Source organism: Zootermopsis nevadensis, unplaced genomic scaffold (assembly GCF_977971745.1).
Source record: "Zootermopsis nevadensis isolate Lab colony 2312 unplaced genomic scaffold, Znev_1.0 Znev_ptg000015l, whole genome shotgun sequence".
Classification (NCBI taxonomy): Eukaryota; Metazoa; Arthropoda; class Insecta; order Blattodea; family Termopsidae; genus Zootermopsis; species Zootermopsis nevadensis.
In genome coordinates this window covers 4,794,062-4,816,268 of record NW_028259147.1, presented here as the reverse complement: position 1 = coordinate 4,816,268, position 22,207 = coordinate 4,794,062, and the positions used below count along the sequence as shown (strand labels likewise).

Sequence of the window (22,207 nt, the reverse complement as noted above, 5' to 3'; positions counted from 1 at the left end):
ACTAACAAATTAATTTAAAGGCGTAAACTGTTATTTTGTACTTAAAATGTATTCACCCGGTTAAAATTAGTTTCTGTGATGTAACAACCAGCATGGCCAACACGGCTTCAAGAAAAGTTCGTCATTGGGCCCCATCGTGAGCTAGTTCAATCCAATCCACACTTTCACATTATAACTTTAACTCGCGAAAAGACAAATTTGTTAGACCAGTGTTTGCCAATTTGAATAGTGAAAGGTTATTAATGATTTATAAATCCAAGGTACATGATGTTTAGAGCAGTTGATAGTTGCTTGTAAACATCATTGTCTACAATAGAGACGCGCCTGTGGACCCGGCGTTGAGCCAGCTGAATACGGCCACAATCTCACCTTGTTTCTCTCATATATCTTAATATTATCTTATCATTTTAAATTCATTAACAAGAGAAATACTTTTAATTTGTTTTTGTTGCACTACGATCTTGTAAAGCGCAAATACCATTACACCTTTCGTCGCCTTTAAGTCGTTTATGCCTTGTGCGTTGTAAGACGTATAGTGAAATTAGAGGAAAAGAGAAAGAGGGAGAAAGCGAGTTTAGAAATCAAATTAACGGTACGACCAGGAAGAAGAGAGGAGAGCGTGTGAGGAAGTGTGTTTTTGCTCTCTTTCTCAGCACCTTGCCATTTGCAAGAGCCCAAGCAAATTAAGTATATAATTAGGAAAACAGCCAGCGTTTCTAGGAGCGAACGAGAGAACTAAGTCTCAATGCAATTGCGTACTAGGGAAGATACAATCAGACCCACTCTGGAGGATAATTCTATCCCAAATAAAACTTTCTAGTTACTGTCCTGTATGGAGCAGTTTCATGGGTTCTGCGCAAATATGAATACCTTTCAGGATAGAGGACATGATCTAAGGAAGACCGACTTTCTTTAGTTTTAAGAACAAAACCTCAATAAACCAGACGGCCAAAAACATTAAAAAAATAAAACGAAAATATTTATATGCGTGAGTGGAATGACACAAAGATTCGATGTTAAATTAATGTCCAGGAAAATGTGCTTAAAATTAATTGTATTTTGGTTAAATCGGTGATAGAAGAAGTGTAGTTAGACATGGACATACAGCGAACACCACGAAAAAAATAAGCAGTAGGAATAAAAAATGTAGAGTAAATAGTAATAATAAAATGTAAGAAAATAACTCAGGCCTAAATAAAAATTTTAAAATACGTCAAATTTTTAACTTACTAGAAAGAGCAGAGTCCTTGAGAAACTAGAAGATAAGGAATTTTCAGCCTTTTATGACACCTGAAGATTCATTGCCGTGTTCACAAAAGTATGCCATCAATCCATATTCTGGTCACTAGATTATTTAAATTGTTGAAGATATTACTAAGCACTACTTGCAAGGAAGCATGGTAAGACCGTGTAGACAGAATAACCGAAAATAGGTGGCCTAAAATACCACCGAATTACGAAACTGCAAGATGAGCAGAAAATCGAGAGTTTAGAAAATTACGGAAAAGTTACTCTGAGGCCGGTACAGGCAACGAACTGTCTTATCCATAAACAAGTGAAAACAAATGAGAACCTCAAAGTGTTTGTAAATCGACTATCTCATCATAGAAACCATATGATACAAAGGATATGTAAGTTGTCTCAGCTTTTGGAGATGGGAGCAGATATTATCAAACCCCCAAAGAAAAATCTTGAACCAGAAATGTCGATCTTTCTAACCTAGATAAATCGCGTATAGCCTAGAGCGGATTAATAAAGTATTAGGTCATCGGGAGGCAATGTAATCACCATCAAATTTCAGCTGTGAGAAAAGTACCATTCACTCTTCCTGATCAGCGTATCGATCGTCGTGAGAATTTGCACCACCAATTACTACAACTTTCCACCCGTGATTCCACGGTTCTTACACAGAAATGTCAGGCCTCCAGTTTCCTTTCCTGCGAACAGTACTCTGTGTTATCTTCCCTATCTCGTTGTACTATGTTCTTTTGTTCCCGTGATGTCATTTCTCGCTCTTTCTCGCCCTAGTCCTTCCTCTCATTCAAAATCTCCATTTCCTTTGTTCTGGAAAACTACCCCCCCCCCCCCCCGGCATCCTTTCATACCCTCAAACCTCTCAGCACGCGTTTCTAATCTTCAAATAGCGAAACTTTAGTTCCGCAGAGAGAGAAATTGCCAACGACTTTCTGCAGCTCCAGCTATTGGGCCCGACTGCTTGATTAACTGAAGACAATCCAAAATGGCGGGTATCATAAGAAGAAGAAGAACATACAGTTTCTGCGAACACAAGCGACACATGTAGGATGCAGAACATTAAGTTATGTGCGAAACTGTGATAATTTTCCTCATAGAATCGCAGATTGAAAAGTGTAAAGACTTCACAGATTTATGTAAAACACCTGGTCTGAAACGATCAAATCTGAGAGTTTACTCCAAGCAAACCATGAGCTGCGACACCTCAGTCGATAAGGCGAGTGGCCACAGGCTTGACAACCTGGGACAGGTTTCCGGTATGGACATGGAGAAGGGGACACACGGGTCACCCATCGATTGGACTTGGAGGGATCTCTTACCCAGAAAAGAAAGTCATAGATCGACTCCAGAAAGTGTTCCGAAGGTATATTTGCGGTTACCATGTTGATGGAGGCAGGAAGTACTTCTTAAGCGTCGGTAAACTTCTACGAGACTATAAAGCGCAACAACCCAAAAACAGTTTTCTTCAGGACGTAATTTACTATAATCCTCAGTTACAGAACTTTGAAACGTAGAAAAGAAAGTTTCGTCTCAATAACATTGCTATTAAGAAGTAAATTTATAGCTTTAACCTACAAATATTCATCCTCCTTAACTATAAATTGCATAACTAAACCTAGTTTTTTAAAGGTCCTTTTCTTTAATTTCAAAATTTAAAACATAAACTGAAACGCATCAGTTGTTCAAATTATTGCCTATCGGTAAAACGACCAGGGTTCGCTTCCGTGAAGGAGCAGTGACCTTTCTCTTGTTTACGGAGTCCAGGCCTCCCACTTCCGTTCCAGCGGTCACCTTGATCTCTTCCCCGGGTTAAAGTGACGGGTGAACGAAATTAACGCTCACTTCCATGTGGGATAGAAATTTAGAATGTGAGATTTACCTCCACTTTCCGTGTAGGATACTTTCATACGGCGACGAGATTCAGGGGGAAAACAACATAAGTCCAAAATTAAACGTTTTGGGAAATCAGGTAAAACTTTTACAGCGTCTGAACCAATGAAAAATTCTTGACGTTTTTATTTTTGTATCAGCGTATTTACGTATGTTTTAACATAGGAATATAATTACAGTTATAAAAGTAGTTAACATTTACAGGAATAAGACAAAAAAATAATAAATTTAAGTTTCTTGAAAAATGCAATATTACATACAGAGAAACACCTATATATTTCGCTAATCATTTTTTATGCTAAACTATTGCAATTTTGTCCAAATTATATTACTTCCTTACGAATAAAGGTTTATCCTATAAGATTGCAACACTAACTGAAAGTAACTATTTTTTGGACTAATGTTGTTTTAATTATAAATCCCACAGTTTTGACAATGTATGAAATGTTGACTTAATCCACTTCAGCACTGAAAATCTTCCTAACTCCTCCGTAAAATATAAGGTACATCTCTCAGAGCTTAACAAAGGGAATTGTTTTAGAGTGTATTTCTCCAGAAAGAAGCTCCTCCCTACCTCTTACCAAGAGATAGACGGAGAGAAATATAGAGAATGAACGGGAGAAATTGAATTATCTTTAGAATATAGTTCCTTGAAATTAGAGGCGTCGTGTGTTGATTGAGAGGTCCCGCCTGCCTTTGGCTTCATTAATAATAAAGTCAATTTATTCTGGGAGAGAAACTTGTGCTTTGTTAATTTGCCGTGTCTTCAAGTTCTCTCTCTCTCTCTCGCTCCCTCGAACAAAACTCCTTGCAGCCATTTTCCTGCATATATATTACACTTTCAAATATATTTCTCATGCTTTCCGGTGACAGCTCCGGGCTTTCCGGATCTCGCTTTTTGTAAACAGCAAATCTACGACTGAAACGTAAACAAACATAGCAATTTCAAGAAATTCCTCTTCGTATTGTGCGAACGATGCTGTAACTTCGTTGCTAATATTCGGTCTTTGTAAATGTTTGGTTATATTTCTGAAAAGCTCAGACGACGGTTTCAGAGGGAAAGAATTACGTATGAGAGGGAACACGTGATTCTGTGACAATTAAACACGAATAATTTATTTTCAGTAATAGTTTGAATATTTTAATTTAAGTATGTATCTTTGGGAAAAACTAGCACAAATTGAAAGGTTTACGAGGACATTCAGAGAAGAATGAAGTTTTAAAATGTTTTTAATCAGCTCAAAAATTTGTTTCATACTTTGCTTTAAAAAACACTTACTTACTAAAAACACTTATGGGCTTACACATAAAATAATTAAGTTTGTTAGTTATTTTATATAAATGTGGAAGAGGTATCCAACTTTAACGAAAGAGCATAAATTATATAGACGTCAAAATAGAATTCTAATGAAACTATATAAACCTACAAGTACTCCCTGATAAATTGAGATAAAGGACCTAGAAGTGAACTTGAAGGATGTAATTTCTTCATAAAAGCTTCGTAACACCCATTTCTTATATTTACGTAGTGAAACTCACACTTCAGTAATGTCAATATCTACAAGACACTGTTATTGACATAATCGCTCCAGTTGTTACAACGTCGTTAAATATTCCACTAACTATCCAGCACATTTATGTAGTGGTACACCGCTGGCCATTACTACTAACTGACAATGTCCCAGCACAAAATAGCATTCAAAGCACATACAGCGTCGTTAAATAATTCACGAACCAACGAACAAACTTGTTTTCACGTGCAAAAGCCGCTACCGGTTTTAAAACCTATACGCTATGCCATTATGGAGTATCGACCGTCAGACTGAATCGATACACAGTGTGAGATTCTTTCTTACGTAGGTTGGAGAGGGTAACTAATGTTTATTTTCCCTACTGCATATTATCCTTATTTACTGCGCAAGTAGTAGTAGAAACTAACGTAATCACATCTTTGTGTTTTATGGCTAAGGAATGGAAATTAATTGTGAAATAAATAGTTTAAATACGAGAGTTTCCACTTTGTCACCGCTTTCCCTCGCTTTGAGTCAGTGTACGAATTCACATTCTAAGGAAATGCAACTGGTAGGAGCTACAGTCTTCATTGAACTAGGTTACTCTTTAAAAACCAAAATATCGATTGTTGTTACTTTCGACGTTGGCACTTTTAGGGTCGTTAGAGGGAGGTTACAATTCTTTACACCATAAACTCTAATGCAGCATAAAATATATTTGTTCTGGTAAAATCTACGTTCAAAATGTAATGTGGGGGGGGATGTTTTTATAAAATATCCATTAAAGGGAGGATTAATGATTGATAAATCTGAAAGAATGTGGAGGGAAGCAGAAAGTTAGAAATGATACGGGTCTGAGGAATCAATTATGGATTTTCTTACAGGAATTTATGGGAGAAACAGAGAGACACCAGGAAAACTTCAATCAGAAATGCCGATCCCGCGATGAACTAAACATTACACCTTGGTACACAATGGGAAGTTCCATGTTACTTCTCTATACTCTTGTTACTTCATGAGACGGGGTAGAACGTAACTGGATATGGGTTATACGACCGGGCTTCGATTCTCTGCAGGGACAATAATTTTTCTTTCCACCTTCACGTCCAAATTGATTCTGGGACCAGCAGCCTCTACTCAGAGACATTTATCTTGCGATAAGGCCGAACGAACACTATACCGATCATTCGTTGTAATCGAATATCGAAAACTGCGGAATGAATGGAGCTTTACCTACACTCCCTTCATGGCGTGGTGCTTAAATATAGCGTACGTATGGCTGGATGTTCATTTGCATAGGAACAAGAGAGAGATAGACAGACGGACGGAGAAACGGGTTTGACATTAAGTGACATGACATTCATATCAAGGCAAGGGAATGGAAAGGAGTGCTTTTCCTGTGTCTCACTTAGCGAAGATGGCACCCAAACTGCTAACGCTATCCAGTCTGCGTTTTAATCCTGCCTTAAGCACAGGCGTCATGTTTCCAAATTGCAACACTGAAGATGTGGTGACACTGCGGAAAAGAGTGGCGCAAGATGCTTATGCTGCCTTGTCACACAGTCGAGATTATCGGGTGTTCTTCGCGCTCTAGTGTGACCCCGTTCATATCTATCCCATATTTCCGAGATTGTAGGCACCCCGAGGTCATTGTTTCAAACCCAGTTACATAACAATGATCTAGGATCGACTTCTTGCAAAAATCGACTGAGTGCATTACTGGAACACATCGGTACTCTACAGTGACCTCTGTTGACATTAGTGCAAAAATGATCTTCGTAACACTGTGTGAATAACTCCTTTGAAATATCAGTGCATCCTTTTTTCTTTCAAGGATTATCTGTATCCGTACTTTTAATATCGTCTCTTCATTTTTAATGAAAACCTTATTTTTTTAGCGCAATAAAGTCGCTGACACACAAAACATGACGATATAACTATTTCATCTTGTAAAGAGGATATTCTGTTTAAATGTATTGTTTGTTGAACCTAAATCCCTAGTACATTATTCCTCAGAAACAAGTTTATTATGAGTCCTGTTAGGGAAAAGAAGTTACATTGTTTGTATCGTGGTTCATTTAATGATCCCTTCTGAACTGAATGGCTTTTCAACGTTAAGAAGGAGAATGGTTGTCAGTTGGAAAAGACGTAAAACAGATCTATTAAATAGTTTACCACTTTGATGTGAGAAAAGTATCGTGGACTTATAGTCAGAGTCAGGGATCCTCCGACCAAGACATAAAAACTAGATGTTTCTAATGCGAAGCATGAACACGTAGAAGATGTAAATTTTTAATTTGCAGCGGGAGAATAGACGCCTCAAACGTGAGGAAGAATATGATGATGACGAAAAAGGAGGTGGAAAATAATAGTAAAAAATTAGTTTGTATCGAAACTATTAATAGACGTACTAGTGTGTAGTCCTTAACACAAATCTGGACCTGGCGATCTGATATTCTGAATTAAACTTTTGGTTCTTTTCCTCAGTCACTTCAATCAATCGACCGTTTCAGAATTTAAAATTTATTTCATATGTACCATGTACTAATAAACCGTCATTCATAATCATCCCTACATTTATTAATCAACGCTATATACTATAATTGTGCAAATGACAAATTCTGGGTCTTATATATTCAATCTATTTTTGTTTCAGTTTAACTGTGAAACAAACTAGTCCCTCGTTCTGTCAGCCGTGTAAGCTGCTTATTCGTAACTTTTAAGAAAATTAAAATGATACCTTGTAATGGAATTAAATTAACACAGGACAGTTTTATTGCATAATAAAAGTCAACCCTGATTCTTCAGTCTCGAGTCAAAAACATGCAGTTCAGTGGTCTGTATTCCGCTGTTCCGCGCAATGGATCAATATCCTCCGGACAAGGAACGGTGGGTGACATGGCGACATTTCTAAGATAAAACAGTCACACGTCTTGATAGACGCCCACGCTTTGATCGTCCCAGATGGTTTGTAAACTGCAGTGGGTAAGAAAGGCACACAGCTTGTAAAAGCACTTTGAAAAAGATACAAATAATTTTATCTTGCCACTAGTAATTTTTAGTCTAACGGGAATAATCTTTCCACATCTGCATAACTTAATATTTTTGAGCAGTTTGTTTTTCAACTATTCCTGAAACGCCTGGTTTTACATTATGTAACTGATTTTTTCTTCCACCGAGTGTTTTTATGGTTTTCGTATTACTTTAAGAGTAAACAATTATTTTTTGCCTCAAACAGCATCAACCAGTTTATCTTTATAATATCGTTTTATTTTATTGTATTTTATTTGAGGTAACTGATTTTTTAAATGTCATTCTTTATATTTAGAATATTGTCTCTGTTGTCGAGTGGCTGACCTCTGTTGACATTTGAATTATATCTCTAACAAATAATCATGATGCCCCAATGGAGAACACTAAAAAAAGATTTACAACTTGGAATATTTCTTCCTGTTCGTGTTCTAATCCAAAGACATTTTAAACGAGACAGCACATCATAAATTGCAACTATATAATATCATATTTATTTAGTGAGATTTGTTTAAATTGTTGGTGGCAAATATGCGGCTTCATAGAATCTGGTTTACTTATTCTCTGCTTCTGACACGACTACTTAATAATGATTAAATTCAAATGTATTCTGCTCAGAGGCAACATTATAATCAGGAAATTTTTCTGAACAAGTTTTTTGAATAGATTAAAAAAAATATCTGATACAAATAACTTTACATTACAAAATACACGTTTTTATTAAGCGAAGAACAGCATGCAAAACATTCTGTTTTAAATACTTTGCCTCTAGGGCAATTTTGCGCTGGAATTACCCACTTGGGTAAAATCATTTTTCATTCTTTAATGCTGGAGCAGTTTTGTTTCAATTAGCCATGTTTTTAATTTCTCATTTGGCGGGGAGACAAAACGAAAAAGAATTAGAACGTACCAGGAGGGAAGTATGACAAAGTGGGATTGTTAAAGGAGGAGAGAGAATAAATGATAAATAAGTACAGGAAACAAAGTAGCTGTAAAAGTGCTCTATGGGACGTTCTTAAAAATTTTCATAATTAAAACTTATACGCCTCAACCTTTTTTAGTCAGAGAAGAATGATATTGTTAGAACAGTGTAAACAAATTTGTTTCTCATCTGGTGTACTTCCGAAATGCAAGTCAAGCTTACACAGAAAGGTTTTGGGGTCTGAGCCCTTACCCTTCTGACGTAACGTCCTTGAATGCATACAGAATAAATGTTTATTTCTTCTTCTTCTTTACTTTGCATGCAGCAGAACCTGTTTGGATATCCTGTCAAAGCATTCAAGCAAAATAATTTATATAACTTTGTAATTATCTCTTTATTTTGTGCTAATTGTATTTTCCGTTATTTCCTGATACTTTCATTCTTAATGTGCCCCATTCTAGCTCAATATATTTTGGACAATCTTTGAAAAATCAATAATTAATGGATAGATTATTTAATCTCGTAATAGAAACCCCGAAATTTCACTAAATATTATGCATATTGCGGCTTTAAAGCCTTACTACAGGACATCATTCCCTCAAAAGGCGTGCAACCCAAAAAAGGCTTATGAATGTTGCTAAAAAACCAACACTAACAGTTGAATCTGAAAATGTCCCTACATTGAAAAAGGAATCGAAAGTTAATATCTGAATAATGTAATTTATATGCTTTCGGTTAGATGTTGCTTTTACAAAAGGAACGAACTTAAAGTTACACAGAATACGCTGTGTTCCGTGTTCTTGTCTTGCTCTGAAGAATTAAAAAGGGAGAGGTAAAATTACAGTAGTCGTTGCTTTCGTTTTAATTTCAATTTTGGTGTCTCTTCTCTTAATTTTTTGCTTTAAAAAAGTCTTCGGAGTGAAGTATGGTCAGTGGTGGGCGGGGGTTGCGGTTTAAGGCTGAATTTTGTGGCTCAGAAGCAGAAAAAGCCTCAGAGTCGAGGGGAATTTAGAAAATTATAAAAAAAAGAGTTGTTATGTTTTACCACAGCAACGGGCAGGCATATGGCAAGTACACCCAGACTTTGTTTGGCTTTATTTTATTTTGTTTTCTGCTTAGTCTTTTAAAAAAGAGCAGAGTTAATGATATACTTTACACACACACAGTGGATATAAGTGAGATTAGCAGAATTTAAATGTTGTTTTCAGAACAAGAACCTAAATAAACATGTACGTATTTAAATGTAAAAAATACGAATTTTTTTAAATGCGAAAGCTACTTCTAGTGGGCTATTAGTATGGACCAACCAAAGTTTCTGGTAAAGAGAATGTAAATAAAAATAGAAAAGGATACAAAGAAACAAAAAGGAAAGAAAACAAGAAAGATGTAAATATAGGAAAACTAATCTACTCCGTGTTTTCGCCAAAGGCACGTTTAACTTAGAAAGCCGTGCATGCGTTACGCGAAAATATTAAAATTTAGTTCTGACTGTGGTGACTCTGGTAGCAAGAAATGCAAATGAGGTAATTGTGACGCCTATGGCGGAGTTTGGCGGAGTCAGCATTTGGCTTGAGTCTGGAATCAGGAAGTCGGTTTTGTGTTGGCGCGAGAATTTGTTTAAGTCACTTTACAATGTAATTTAATATATTTTTTGTGACATAAAAGCGATTTGCAAAGACAATGCTGCAATAATTTTTAACACAGAAAACATTCATTCCCGTCAACTTCGACGGGCCATACTACGCTTTTTACTTAACATAGCTTAAATTCGTATTTTAGCTAAATCTGAGTAAGGATTTCGTGTCCCGGAGATGAAGGACGAGAGAGGCGCTGTTTAACTTTCACACGTCGTGTTTGCTTCGTGCCTTTTAAAACATCCTACACTTTCCTACGAGCGCCGAGCAGTAATTCTTAAATTATGCCCCATTTCTGGACAGCCCCATGCTTCAAAACACCCTCTTTCCCTGCTCGTAAGCTCTCTGCGTCCCACGGCACGTACCACCCTCCTACACTTCGCCATTAATCATAATTTGGAGAATTTATAAAACCAGAAGGAGAAGGTTGTTCCTCAATTTTTCATAATTACACAGCAGTTGCTATATTTCTCTTCCTGGAAAAAGGGAATTATTCTAAGTGCAAGATTTGGATGCAGATAACAAGACTTTATCTTTCAATAATTCAGGGATAATTCCTTATAACTTAACAATATTCACATCTTCATTCTATGGCCGAAACTTGGGAACAAAAGCGAACCACTGACAATACGCGTTCAGTTTATACACTAAGCCGTGTGTTCGACACCGATGATGGTTATGGTTTAAATATGTCTCTCTTCTGGGTTGTTATTCCGTGTATTCTGTTATAAAGTTTACTGACGTTTCTCAGATGCTTGCTGCTTCCTTCATCAGGGCGATCACCCTGTTTAATGGGGTAGCAAGCACCTTTGAAATGTCTGTGAAAAACTACGAAAGTGTCAGATTACGATGGACAACCCAGAAAACAAGTCATCTTTATAGTTGCAGTCGTGTAAACCTAAAATATCAACAGAATTAATAATTCTGTATAATGTAGTCTCCAATATTGATTAGCTCCGTCAACAGCGAATGAACATCAAGATGAATGAGCGATGTAAAATAAAAAAGAACACGTGAAAAATTTGTTAACGCCTTAGACATGCATCTTTCCCCTGTTCTATTTGCTTGTAATAATGAATACAAAATGTAACTTGAAGCCACTCTTGCGTTTATAAACTAGCAGGTATGTTAAGGGGGGCTGCGAATCGTTTATTACAAAATTAATGCATTGCACGGTCTCGGTTTATGCGTGTGTTTTGGTGGGTACGTGTGGGTCTTTCGGACATAACACGTAAGGGAATATACGATGTCGCACTGACAACAGAACATTTGCAGTTCCGGTTGAATACATTTAAATCGATTTCTTGATCCTGGATAAATCACCTTGTAGTTTTATATGATTTATAGCTTTGACGACGACTTAAAATCTTCTCGGGCTCTCTGTCGTGCAGGTGGTTAAATATCACCGACGTTTCAGGGACCATTTCTGACTGGTAGATAATAAAAGACGTTTCAGATATTCTTTACGTATATGGATAGTTAGAAACTTAGTAAGTTGCCTAGATAGTTAATTGGGCCTACGAGAGAGAATTAAAATGTCTGACAATTTTTTCTGAAGGTAACTTTAATAGTACCATTCAAGATTTGTAATATTTTTAACTTCAGTTGCACGTTACCTCAACACCCGTTATTTAGTTTCTTTGTCGTACCTATAGAATTCCAATGTACAGGCATAAATTATACCTCTTGTGTCTAAATGTTCACTATCTTGTAATTATATGTATAAAAATTATGTCTATATTTACCACAAAATGTGGTGCCTATTTGAAGCATCGTAAAGATGAGTAATTACAGGCATAAAGAGGGTTTTAATGCAAACCTCTTTAATACACAATGGTACCACAACAGTTACTTAGGAAACTCAAGCAATATACGTTCATGACACGTGGAACCACAGCACAGTGATTTTTAACAGGCTTAACGCATGTCAGTCCGCAAATAGTATTTAACGGTTAAACATAGGCCTGCACATACATTTAAACATATACGCATATACGTATATATATATATATATATATATACATACGTACAGTTTGTCCCAAAAATGCAGGGCCACATTGGAAATCTATTATATGGCAAAACGTAAAGAGGGAAATGTTGTTGCAAATCATGTGTTTCCAATCTCATATGTTAGAATTTTTACCTAGGATGTACAGGGCCACGCCCTTTACGTCATCAGTATCAAAAAATCTACGGCGATGTTGCCACGTCGAAAAAGAGTTCGCTAGTCTTTTCGGGTTTCCTGGTTTCGTTCTCTTTGTGCCTTCTGCAGAACCGACGTTTCCCTAACCACCGCTTTTCGTCACTATGGAATAACAGCCTTAATGATTCGCTACTTTATCATTTTAATTCCTAATATTAATGTGGATTTTAATGTCACATAAAGCTTTCAATTACAAATAAAGAAGTTAAGACATGTTAGTAATAATATTTAGTTGTATAAGGAGAGACAACAGAGTGTTGCTTTACCGGACCGCGAGTCAGGAAAGATTAACACATACACACGATTCTGGATTCTCCGTCTCTTACATCTGGGTGACGGAAGCAGATACGTGTTGAGGCAGTTATTGAAATGAAAGATCTGTATTGCGTAAAGAAGGGTGTCTGTCTTCATCAGCACCAAACAAGGTTTTTGAAAACATTCCACGCATGACGATCAAAGCAAACCGGGATGTACAGGGACTTTCAGTCTGCCTTTGGGACGTGCTGTTTGTTACTTTGGAGATCACAGGAAATTACTTTGGACCTAAGCACTGAAATGTATTTTATGTATGGTTGGCTGTAGTTCTACCTGTGCTCTTATACAAACGTAAAACTTGATCGCTTGATAACGCAACATTTATCGAGGGTGTTTGCTCGTGAAAATTTCAAAATATTTAGATCCAAGATAAATTAATGTGTACCGGATTAAATTACGTTACCAGAAGATATTAAAAATTTTATTTCTACCTAAAATTGCAGAAGCAATTAAACAAATAATTATAGAGACGCCTGTCTTCTGAATTATTGCGACGTGTAGTATGGTATTATAGAAGTTTATCAACATTTCGGAGGTCATACCGCCTCCGTCATCAGAGCGATCATCGCTCTGATGACGGAGGCAGTATGACCTCCGAAACGTCGGTAAACATCGACCAGACTACACAGCGCAACAACCCAGAAGACAGAAATCTTCATACTAGGAATCGCCCTGATGACGGAGGCAGTATGACCTCTGAAACGTTGGTTAACATCGACCAGACTACACAGCGCAACAACCCAGAAGACAGAAATCTTCATACTCACCGCTGTGAAAACCTCAAATCTTACATACTTTTTTCTTCACTCTGTCCCCTTTACTCCATTTTTAGCATTCCCTCACTCACGCCAGAATCTTCCTTCTGTGTTCCTAGTACAGCATCTCTGTCTTGCTTTACTTTGCTACCCCTTCTCCTTCCTGGAATTCCTCTGGTAATTTTAGACCGAAAAGCTGAGTCCCACGTATGGATCCGCCCTTTTTAACACGACGTAGCCTAATTACACATGCGCAATACTCCTTTAATAACCTACGGGCGAATATGTAAGAAAGATAAATGCAAAAAGTGTACTTGAAAGACAGAGAAGTTTGGTTCAGGAAGAAGGGAGATGAAGAGAGAGTAAAAAGACATGAACAAAGTAAAAAGAGGGCAGAAAGAGGGACTCAAAAGGAAGGCGAAGGGCATCATGTTCGGGTAATTAGAGAAGCATGATTTTAATTACGTTCATGCTGACACTTTCTAGCTGCTAACTTCGTCTAATGCAGTATTGGCTTGCCTAGCCGAGTTCCCGCTCAAGAAAAGAGTCACGTTAAGTTTCTTCAAGTCTTCTGGTTGCTTAGCCGCGGGATGTTTTCGTCTGAATCTAAATTAAAAACAATCACACCAGTAAATACTAAATATTCATATAATGTGTTCAGTACCTACTTTAAGTTATAACTCAGAATCTTCCTGGTGGAAATGCTAAAACATTCCGAAATACCTGTCAGAATAATCGATATCGTAATCAAGATTAAAACTGCATACTTTCCTAAAACAAATCTAAAGCCTACAATATTCTGCCGGAGTAGTAATTTAACTTACACCCTACACGCTGAACATGTGTGTTAAACGACGCCGAATTCAAGTTTGAAAGTGTTGACTTCATACAAACGACAGGTTCCAGCTTGCACGAGAGGATACAATTTTGTTACCTCTCTCAATTTGCATGTTTTCGTCTCGAATGACGTCATTAGGCAAAGAACCAGTACGTTTCAATCACTACGATTCAAGACACGCCTATTTCCATTTTCACTGCACAGCGAATATTAACTAATGAAGTCACACATTCACTCTCAACAAAATTCTGTCAGAAACCAAAGACTACTGCGTCGATTTCGCGGCCGCTCGAAACTTTGTATAAACAAAAGAGTAAATTATGTGTAAATCTAATTTAACCCCTATATCTGTCATTTCTTTTCAAATTATGAACCTATGTAAATATAATTATAACACAAAGGCTGGAAATGAAGGCAGTATGTTCATACAAAACAATGGTATCCACCTGTAAGTCCACATGACAGTACAACATAATATCTTCACCGCCTTCAGAACCTCGTTACAAAAAATGTAAAATATAGCTCGTACAGCTCAACAGGACCAGATAATAAATGTGACTTTGTTTAAGTAAGTGGCTTTGAATTTATGACCTATCAAGTTATTCAATCACTTATAAAATACGAGAGATAAAATAAAACAGATTTAATTTTCTTCGAGAAGACGTAGAGCAGAAGATTCATGGCAGAAATACATAATGTCATGCATATTAAACGAACAAACTGGAAACAAGTGACGAGTATAAATTTGAGTTTATTGAGGTTAGAGATTCAGGTCAGAGCATCTGAAGCAACGCTCAAAGGGCACAATGTATGAAAGCAGCACGAGTAATGGAAGATATATAATAGATGATGAAGAAGCTAGTGACTTGGGATGTAGTAAGATGAGAAGGAAGTTGGAAAGGAAGAGAGAGTGATGATGAACATGACGATGATGTGTGAATACATAAAGTGGTTCAAGATTACGTTTGAGAATTTGATGAGCTAGCGGCAGTCTCGGTCGAAAGTAGAAACTGCGCTCATGTGCATAAAGATGGAGCAAGGTAAAAAAAAAATTATGGAGTGGGGGGGCATGGAGGCTTTGGAACAGCTACGTTGTCAGGTCTAGTACACTATCTCCTCGCTACAACTGTGGCTTACGTAATCACTTCTCCTGTTAAGAATTCCAGCTAAGTGTTCAATACTCATGTTGTTTGTCAGCAGAAAGCGTCTAAATCCAGCACTTCGTGTACGTTTTAAATTAGAAATAAAAAATCATTTACAGTGCACGGAAGGATAATTATTTGCACTCAACTATCGTATTGGTTTTGCTAAGTGAAATGAGAGAACACAACAACAAAATTAACTTTGTTTTCGAAATCGACTGAACATATATCACGTCTTTGAGACAGATATACAAGTTGTATTTATTGATAATTGATTCTGACACGACATCTTTAAATCTGATTGATGTTCTAAATCTGCAAACATGCAGTGTTTCTAATTTGACTGTCCCATACCCAGTACGAGGCAGGTCCGTTGTGTTGTTACCATGGAGTGACATTGTCTTTCTAGCACTGAGTCGCTAACGGCCCCTTTGTCCATCCCCCAGACGATACATGAGTGAAAATGTAGCAGTGGTTGTTACATATTTTATGCATGAATATATATATATATATATATATATATATATATATATATACAAACTATAAATTAATACAAGCCAAATATTGGAGCGTCATTAGATAGATAAATATATTCTGTGTCGCTACATAGAAAAATTTTATATAAAAAAATGACGCTGGAGGATAAAGAACTTTGCTACCCCTCAATGTGCGTCGGATCGGTGGTTGGCTTTGAGTCAGTTCTTAGGAGCACGCACTAATAAGGCATTTAGAGGAGGGGTAAATTTGTGTTCCTGTTTGACGCTAATAATAGACTAAATTAATTGCACGATTGATTTTTACGTAAAGGCAGCCGTGTCAGCTCAAAGTGCAGCCCTCTCTTCACTGTGTAGCATAAATGTTTAGAATTCATACCTCGCTGGAAATAAGTCGTTGCTATTCCACTTGAAAGCAAGCTACCAATGGAATGCTTAGGATTTTAATTGCTGTCGTCCCTGCTTCTTCATTTTAGCAAGCTTCCATTCCCCCCTCCCCCCCCAAACGTCCTACTCCCCCCTCTCTCACTTTTCCTCCTTTAAATCCTTTTCCTTTTCTCCACCTCCACTCCCCCTTCCGCCATTTCTAATTTCCATGCAAAATCCGTAACCGTGGTTATGGCGAGAGAGACCCCTCTTTCAGCATTTAATGTTCAAAGTTGAGATTTTGTGTACACAACGTATAGGACAGGGGCCTGAGAGGCGAAGGGTACAGCAATAAGTACAATCGTAAAATAAAATAAATGAGTTTGTTTTACTGCGCAAGGAACACGCGGCTTGGGGAAGTTTAAGAGAGAACAGTCTAGAACATGCTAATGCCCCTCACATCAGAGAGGCTGGTTGGTTGGAGTGACTGATTTTCTTAAGTTTTAAGTCATGTGACGTCATTAACTTCTTAGCTCGTTAAATGACGACGCTCATAACTCCTAAGTCCACAACTGTTTAATGTCCTTGATCAGTTTATATTATCTGAACGTGAATGACAATGGTTGATTCATTAAACTGCAGTTTTCTGGACAAGTGTTTTTATTGCTTGAAGCACAGCCTACATTTCGGGACTACACGGATCGATTTATGTTCTCTAAAGTCTGTGTGATATTAGGAAATAAGTGGTAATTTATTATTCATGAAGAAGACGTTAGTGATTTCTAGAAGCTTACGTAGTAGCCTATGAAGGGTTTGAGACTCAATAACATCTAGAAGGCTTCTTTTTCTGGGCACTTGGTTTGAGTGAGGAATAGAAAAATGATTTTAAAATGTTTATGTGGATACGTCTTAGAAAGCGGCCAATAACATTAACAAAAATCTTAGAGAATTAGGGACAGAATGTGAGGTAGGAAAATAGACTGAGCTGAGATCTGACGTTCTTGCTGTGGTGAAGACATCGATGTTGGTCTCTTGGTAACGAAAACTTGTGGGACTTGTAGGTAGAAATTAACGTTTTGATGGAACACACTGCCTCCGTCTTCAGGGCTAAAATGATTTCAGATATTGTATAGTGATTTTTTATAACGGTGTTTAATGTAAACACGATTAGTTGTATAACTTATTATTAGATATTTTTCGGTCAGAGGCTTCGAAATATTTAATTGTTAGGTATCGAACAACTAAGCAAAGAAAGGAAAAAGACACAAACTAAGAAAACAAATAAATAGAAATAAGAAAGCGAGACTGGGAGTTACAGAAACAGCCAAGGAACAGACTGAAACTTTTCGACACATGGTGGACCGTTCGGCTTGATGAATATGCGAAAGCCTCTGCTACAACAAAGTCACTTGGACAACATCTGGAAACATAAACAAATGTCCATAGTTTCAGGGTTCTTCAACCTCTTACCAAACCAACACGTTATTTAAATCATACCCACCTGAAACACCGATTATCCACGGTTGATAATAAAGTTCTTATTTATTTAATGATTCTTTTCATCTGCGTGAATGTTAAATAAAGCGGCCCTGAGAAATTTCAAGATACTATCGTATAATTTACATGTAATGTCTCGGTAAAACCATTAGAATCCTCATGTGAAGACAGCCTGTTTTCTGACCAAGTTTCGATCCTGCGATCTCCAGGATAGCATGTCAGGTGTTAATGATATATGACTGAGATGAAAGCATAACACAGAAGCAGCCCCGCTGGGTCGTGATTGCACAGATACGTGCACTAAAATCTATCTCAGCATCAATATAGGCTGCTTCCCTCTGGTAAAAGGAGGTAGCCTTCTGTTTTCTTGTGTTTTAACCCTTATTCAACCCCCGCACCTTAGCAACCACCGCCCTTTCAACCCCTTCATGTGAATATGACCTGACAGGCAAGGAGAATGAACGCTGTTCTGACGATGCTTTTGAAACAAGGCAGCCATATTGCTCCCTTAGTCTGATTTCAGCAAGAGTGATTTAAAGTAGACTATTACAGCTCCGAGGTTTTTGACTCAGTGTTACAAAATACGATTCAGACTGAGGGGGAAGTGGAGATGATGTTAGTGAGTCGTAATACGTTATTTAATGACCCTGTACCAAAAGCATAAGATCTTTGAGATGAAAATTTGCGGCTGAGTGGTTGGCACTCCTGCTTCCTATTAGCTAGGTCCCGATATCGATTCTCTTCCCTGAAGACAATTGTGTTTGTTCAGGTATTTGTGGCTTTTTTCAGTTCTACAGGCAAATGTAGGAATACCCTACATTAATAGACTATGACACGTCCTTATATTTACTTCCAAATCATTATTTTGAAACATATTACCTATATTGTTAAGAGAGCGTCGTTAAATTCTAAGAATCTAATGAAGTTTTAGCTGGGAAATGAAGATAAGTTAGCATAGATGTTATAATAATCAAGATTCGAACCATGTACTTTCGAATACAAGGAAAATAATACTAAAATGGACCATGGACACAGATAGGAGTCTATTATTTTTATTGCATCGTAACAGTCAGATATTTGATCGCCGAACTGCAAAACCAGGCAATTCTACGCAAACTAAACATTTAAACTTGCTTATTTATTTTATCTAAGGCCATTAAATAGTTATGAAATGTTTTGCATGTGTAACAAAATTTGACTAAAATCGATTTATGCACAATAATTAATAAGCCTACGAATCCATAAAAATGTTTCAGCGGAAAAAACTAAATTGTGTAACCAGAAAGAAAGTATCTATTCGAAAACTAAATGCAGACTTCGCATAATAAATGGGCAAATTAACTTATAGTTCATAACTGCTACTGAACTCTGAAATATGTTTGCCCCGTGAGATCTGACGTTCTCTCAAATGTTAGAAGAAGATTTATGTTGTAACGCCATGCAGACTTGCAGGTAGACACCATCGTTTCAGAGAAGCTTACGGTCTCAGTCTTTGGGACTGATGTCGTGTAACGTGCTTAAGTTTGATATTTGAGCTTCTCAACACGGTAATATGTCGATTGTGGTCTTCTTGGTTGTTACACTGTGTAATCTTATAGATAAGTAACTTTTCGGATAAAAATATCGTCTTCAGATTTAAGGAGATGCTACGTTCCATGTGAACGTTAGTAACCACATGCAAGAACATGGCGTCACGTATGTTAGAGACCACAATCAAAGTAAGTTTCTTCAGCTTACATACTTACATACTGCAGTTGTGTACACCCTGATTTTCCATTAGTGTTGATGTTGATTTATTGGCAACCGAATCTGTTGTTGAAAAGCTACTGGACAGTACAGATACTGAGCTGGGCGAGATGTAACTTATTTCGCGCGAAGACCCTACGGAAAACCATCGTTCCCTACTCTCTGTCACACTCCGTGTAGCTACGCAGTCGAATGCTGGGTTAGCGCCTCGAACTACATCACCATTGACTTGTCGTATTTCATGTTCGAACGGCTATGCAGTAAGAACTGACTTCGTAAAATCTGATCGACGATGCCTTAATAACCAAGGTCCCCCCCTGATGATGGAGGCGGTAATCACCTCCGAAATGTCAGTAGTTATTTATCAGATTACACGGTGCAACATCCCACAGTAAGCAAAGTCGAAATGTTAATGGAGACTTACGTCACTCTCGCAGAGAGACAGCACATGCGACCTTCTGCCAGTGTTGTCCGCTGTAAAACGCTGAAGGAACACACGAGCTTTCAAATTGAATTTCGTTCCTTCCATCAGCAAGCGGATAGGCTCCTTCAAAGGGATCTTGTGCCCGGCCAAGAGAAATGACGACAGCGGATGTTTTAGACAAGAGAGAACAGGATAAAGGACAAGGATCAGAAAGTCCTCCGTTCATAAGGAAATGATTCGTATAATTAGAAGGATGAATATAGTAAGACGGTTTGTGTGTCCGTATGTGCAGTGTTTATTTAATAGGCAATTAAGTTACGTTAGCAAAAATACTTCATAGAAAAGTTATAGATTAATTAAATGTGAATTTTATTATATGTAACAAATCACTGTGATTAAGTGTTTGAGAAAACTGAAGAAATTATGTTTTAGTTTAGTGTTAAGTAAACCAATAGCTATACGACCCTAAAATTACAATCTTTTATACAGATCCCCCTCCCCCAATTAATCGAAAACCGTAGAGTGATATTTCAGGTCCTCACGGAGGCGAGTATGAAAATAACTGTCTTCTGGGATGATGAAACCCTTCAAACCGTGCAATACTACTATATTACATAAGTTTAATTAACTAATCACTTTTACCATAATTATTGACTATTAGCCAATTTTGTAAAAGTTGCTGGTTTATTAAAATTTGGTCTTGCGGGATGTTGCACTTTGGAGTCTGATAGAAGTTTACCAAAGTTTCAGAGATGCTTGCTGTCTGCATTGTCAGGGCTTTGCAACAACCACTTCTGAAACGTCGGTAAACTTCTACTGCATTATACAAAGCAAGATCCCATAAGCCCTTCTTCATTGAATGCAGTTCTTTCAAATAACTCCAACAGAATAAATTGAACAGAAGTTATGAGTAAAGAAAGGGCCACGCGTTTTACCGACAGCGTAAGGATAGTACAGGACTCTGTGGAACATGCAAAATAATATTAATTTCTGTTATAAAACTTTTCTAGCTGTGCCTTGTTCTTCCATCCGGTAATCCGGGGTGAGAGAGTGGCAAAGCCAGTGCGCAAATATTACCTACGGTGTGTTGGGAAGCTTCAAAAATTAAAGACTTAATCGTAATCAGATATGCAAAGTTGTTCCCAATTTCATAACTTGGTACGTGCTTTTATAAATCTTACTGTTGGTTGCGGTTATCAGGGGACAGGTCAGGTCGGACGAGGATTACAAAGTACTCTGTGTTTGCTACCTTCTTATCTCCATACGTGCAGCCCCGTTCGCTTCGACTACCCGTGAAACAGTCCGCCACCGATTTCGAAGAACACGTTCGGTTTTGTCTGCAAGAGTGGCACAAAGAGCATACCTATGAGAAATTATAAGATTCACATATTTGACTAAGCAACAAATGCTAGCGTTACAAGATCTCGTAGGGGGGTTTGTGTCGGTGTGTGGGTCACTAATAATTTATTCGACTAGTGCTCTGAAATAGAAATATCGGGAAAGTGTAGTCCATGTCTGAATATACAGTATCAACAGTTGTTCTTTACGACTATGCATTTTATCTGTTCGTAGCTGAAATAAAAATAAAATACTTACATACTTATACATATATACGTATATTTCTGTGTCACTTCCTATTTATCCTAGGCCTCTTTCACGTATCCTCTGCCCTCCGTGTATATAGATCGAAATTCTAAAATCAGTTCTCATTTCCCCAGTGTGCTACATGTCCTGTCCATCCTAAACAAGATTTAATAATTCCGGTAAAATTGGGTGAAAATCATAAATTATGAGGTTTACTTCCATGCAAGCTTCTTCTTTCTTTCTTCTGTCATCCCTCATAGATCCAGATATCTTTCTCAGCCCTTCATTCCAACACCATTAAATCGTTTCACTTTGTGGGAATCTGAACAAAATAAACAAACACTCCTTTAACTGTTATATTTCGCACAGTAACCATTGCACTTCGAGTAGCGATTCTGATGTTAATTGAACGCTCAATAACCCCTCCCCTTAATGTGATTGAGTTTGATAAGCCGTTGTTTAAATGTCACCATGATGATTTATGGCCCATCAAAATCTCTACGATAAAGGCTGCCACAAAAATGCGCTCTTGATAATAAAGCTGAGTCTTGTAGAGTCCAGAGGGTTTGCTGAAATGGCCATGTACATTGTAAAAATCAATT

At 37.4% G+C, this 22,207-nt stretch overlaps 1 protein-coding gene and 1 long non-coding RNA gene across 8 annotated transcripts in view; one reads left to right on the top strand and one right to left on the bottom strand.

Annotated features, from left to right (window-relative positions):
• dati (zinc finger protein datilografo) overlaps positions 1-22,207 on the bottom strand; it is a 592,807-nt gene that overhangs the window by 514,320 nt on the left and 56,280 nt on the right. For 4 of the 5 annotated variants that reach the window (XM_087349115.1, XM_087349116.1, XM_087349117.1 and 1 more), the window contains one exon: positions 21,271-21,358. The exons of the other annotated variant lie outside the window; for it this stretch is intronic. The gene's annotated coding sequence lies outside the window, so the exon portion shown is untranslated. The remainder of the gene's footprint in view (positions 1-21,270; positions 21,359-22,207) is intronic. 5 annotated transcript variants of the gene reach the window in all.
• Positions 1-22,207, top strand: part of LOC110839393 (uncharacterized) — a 79,800-nt gene that overhangs the window by 16,844 nt on the left and 40,749 nt on the right. The gene's annotated exons all lie outside the window — the stretch shown is intronic.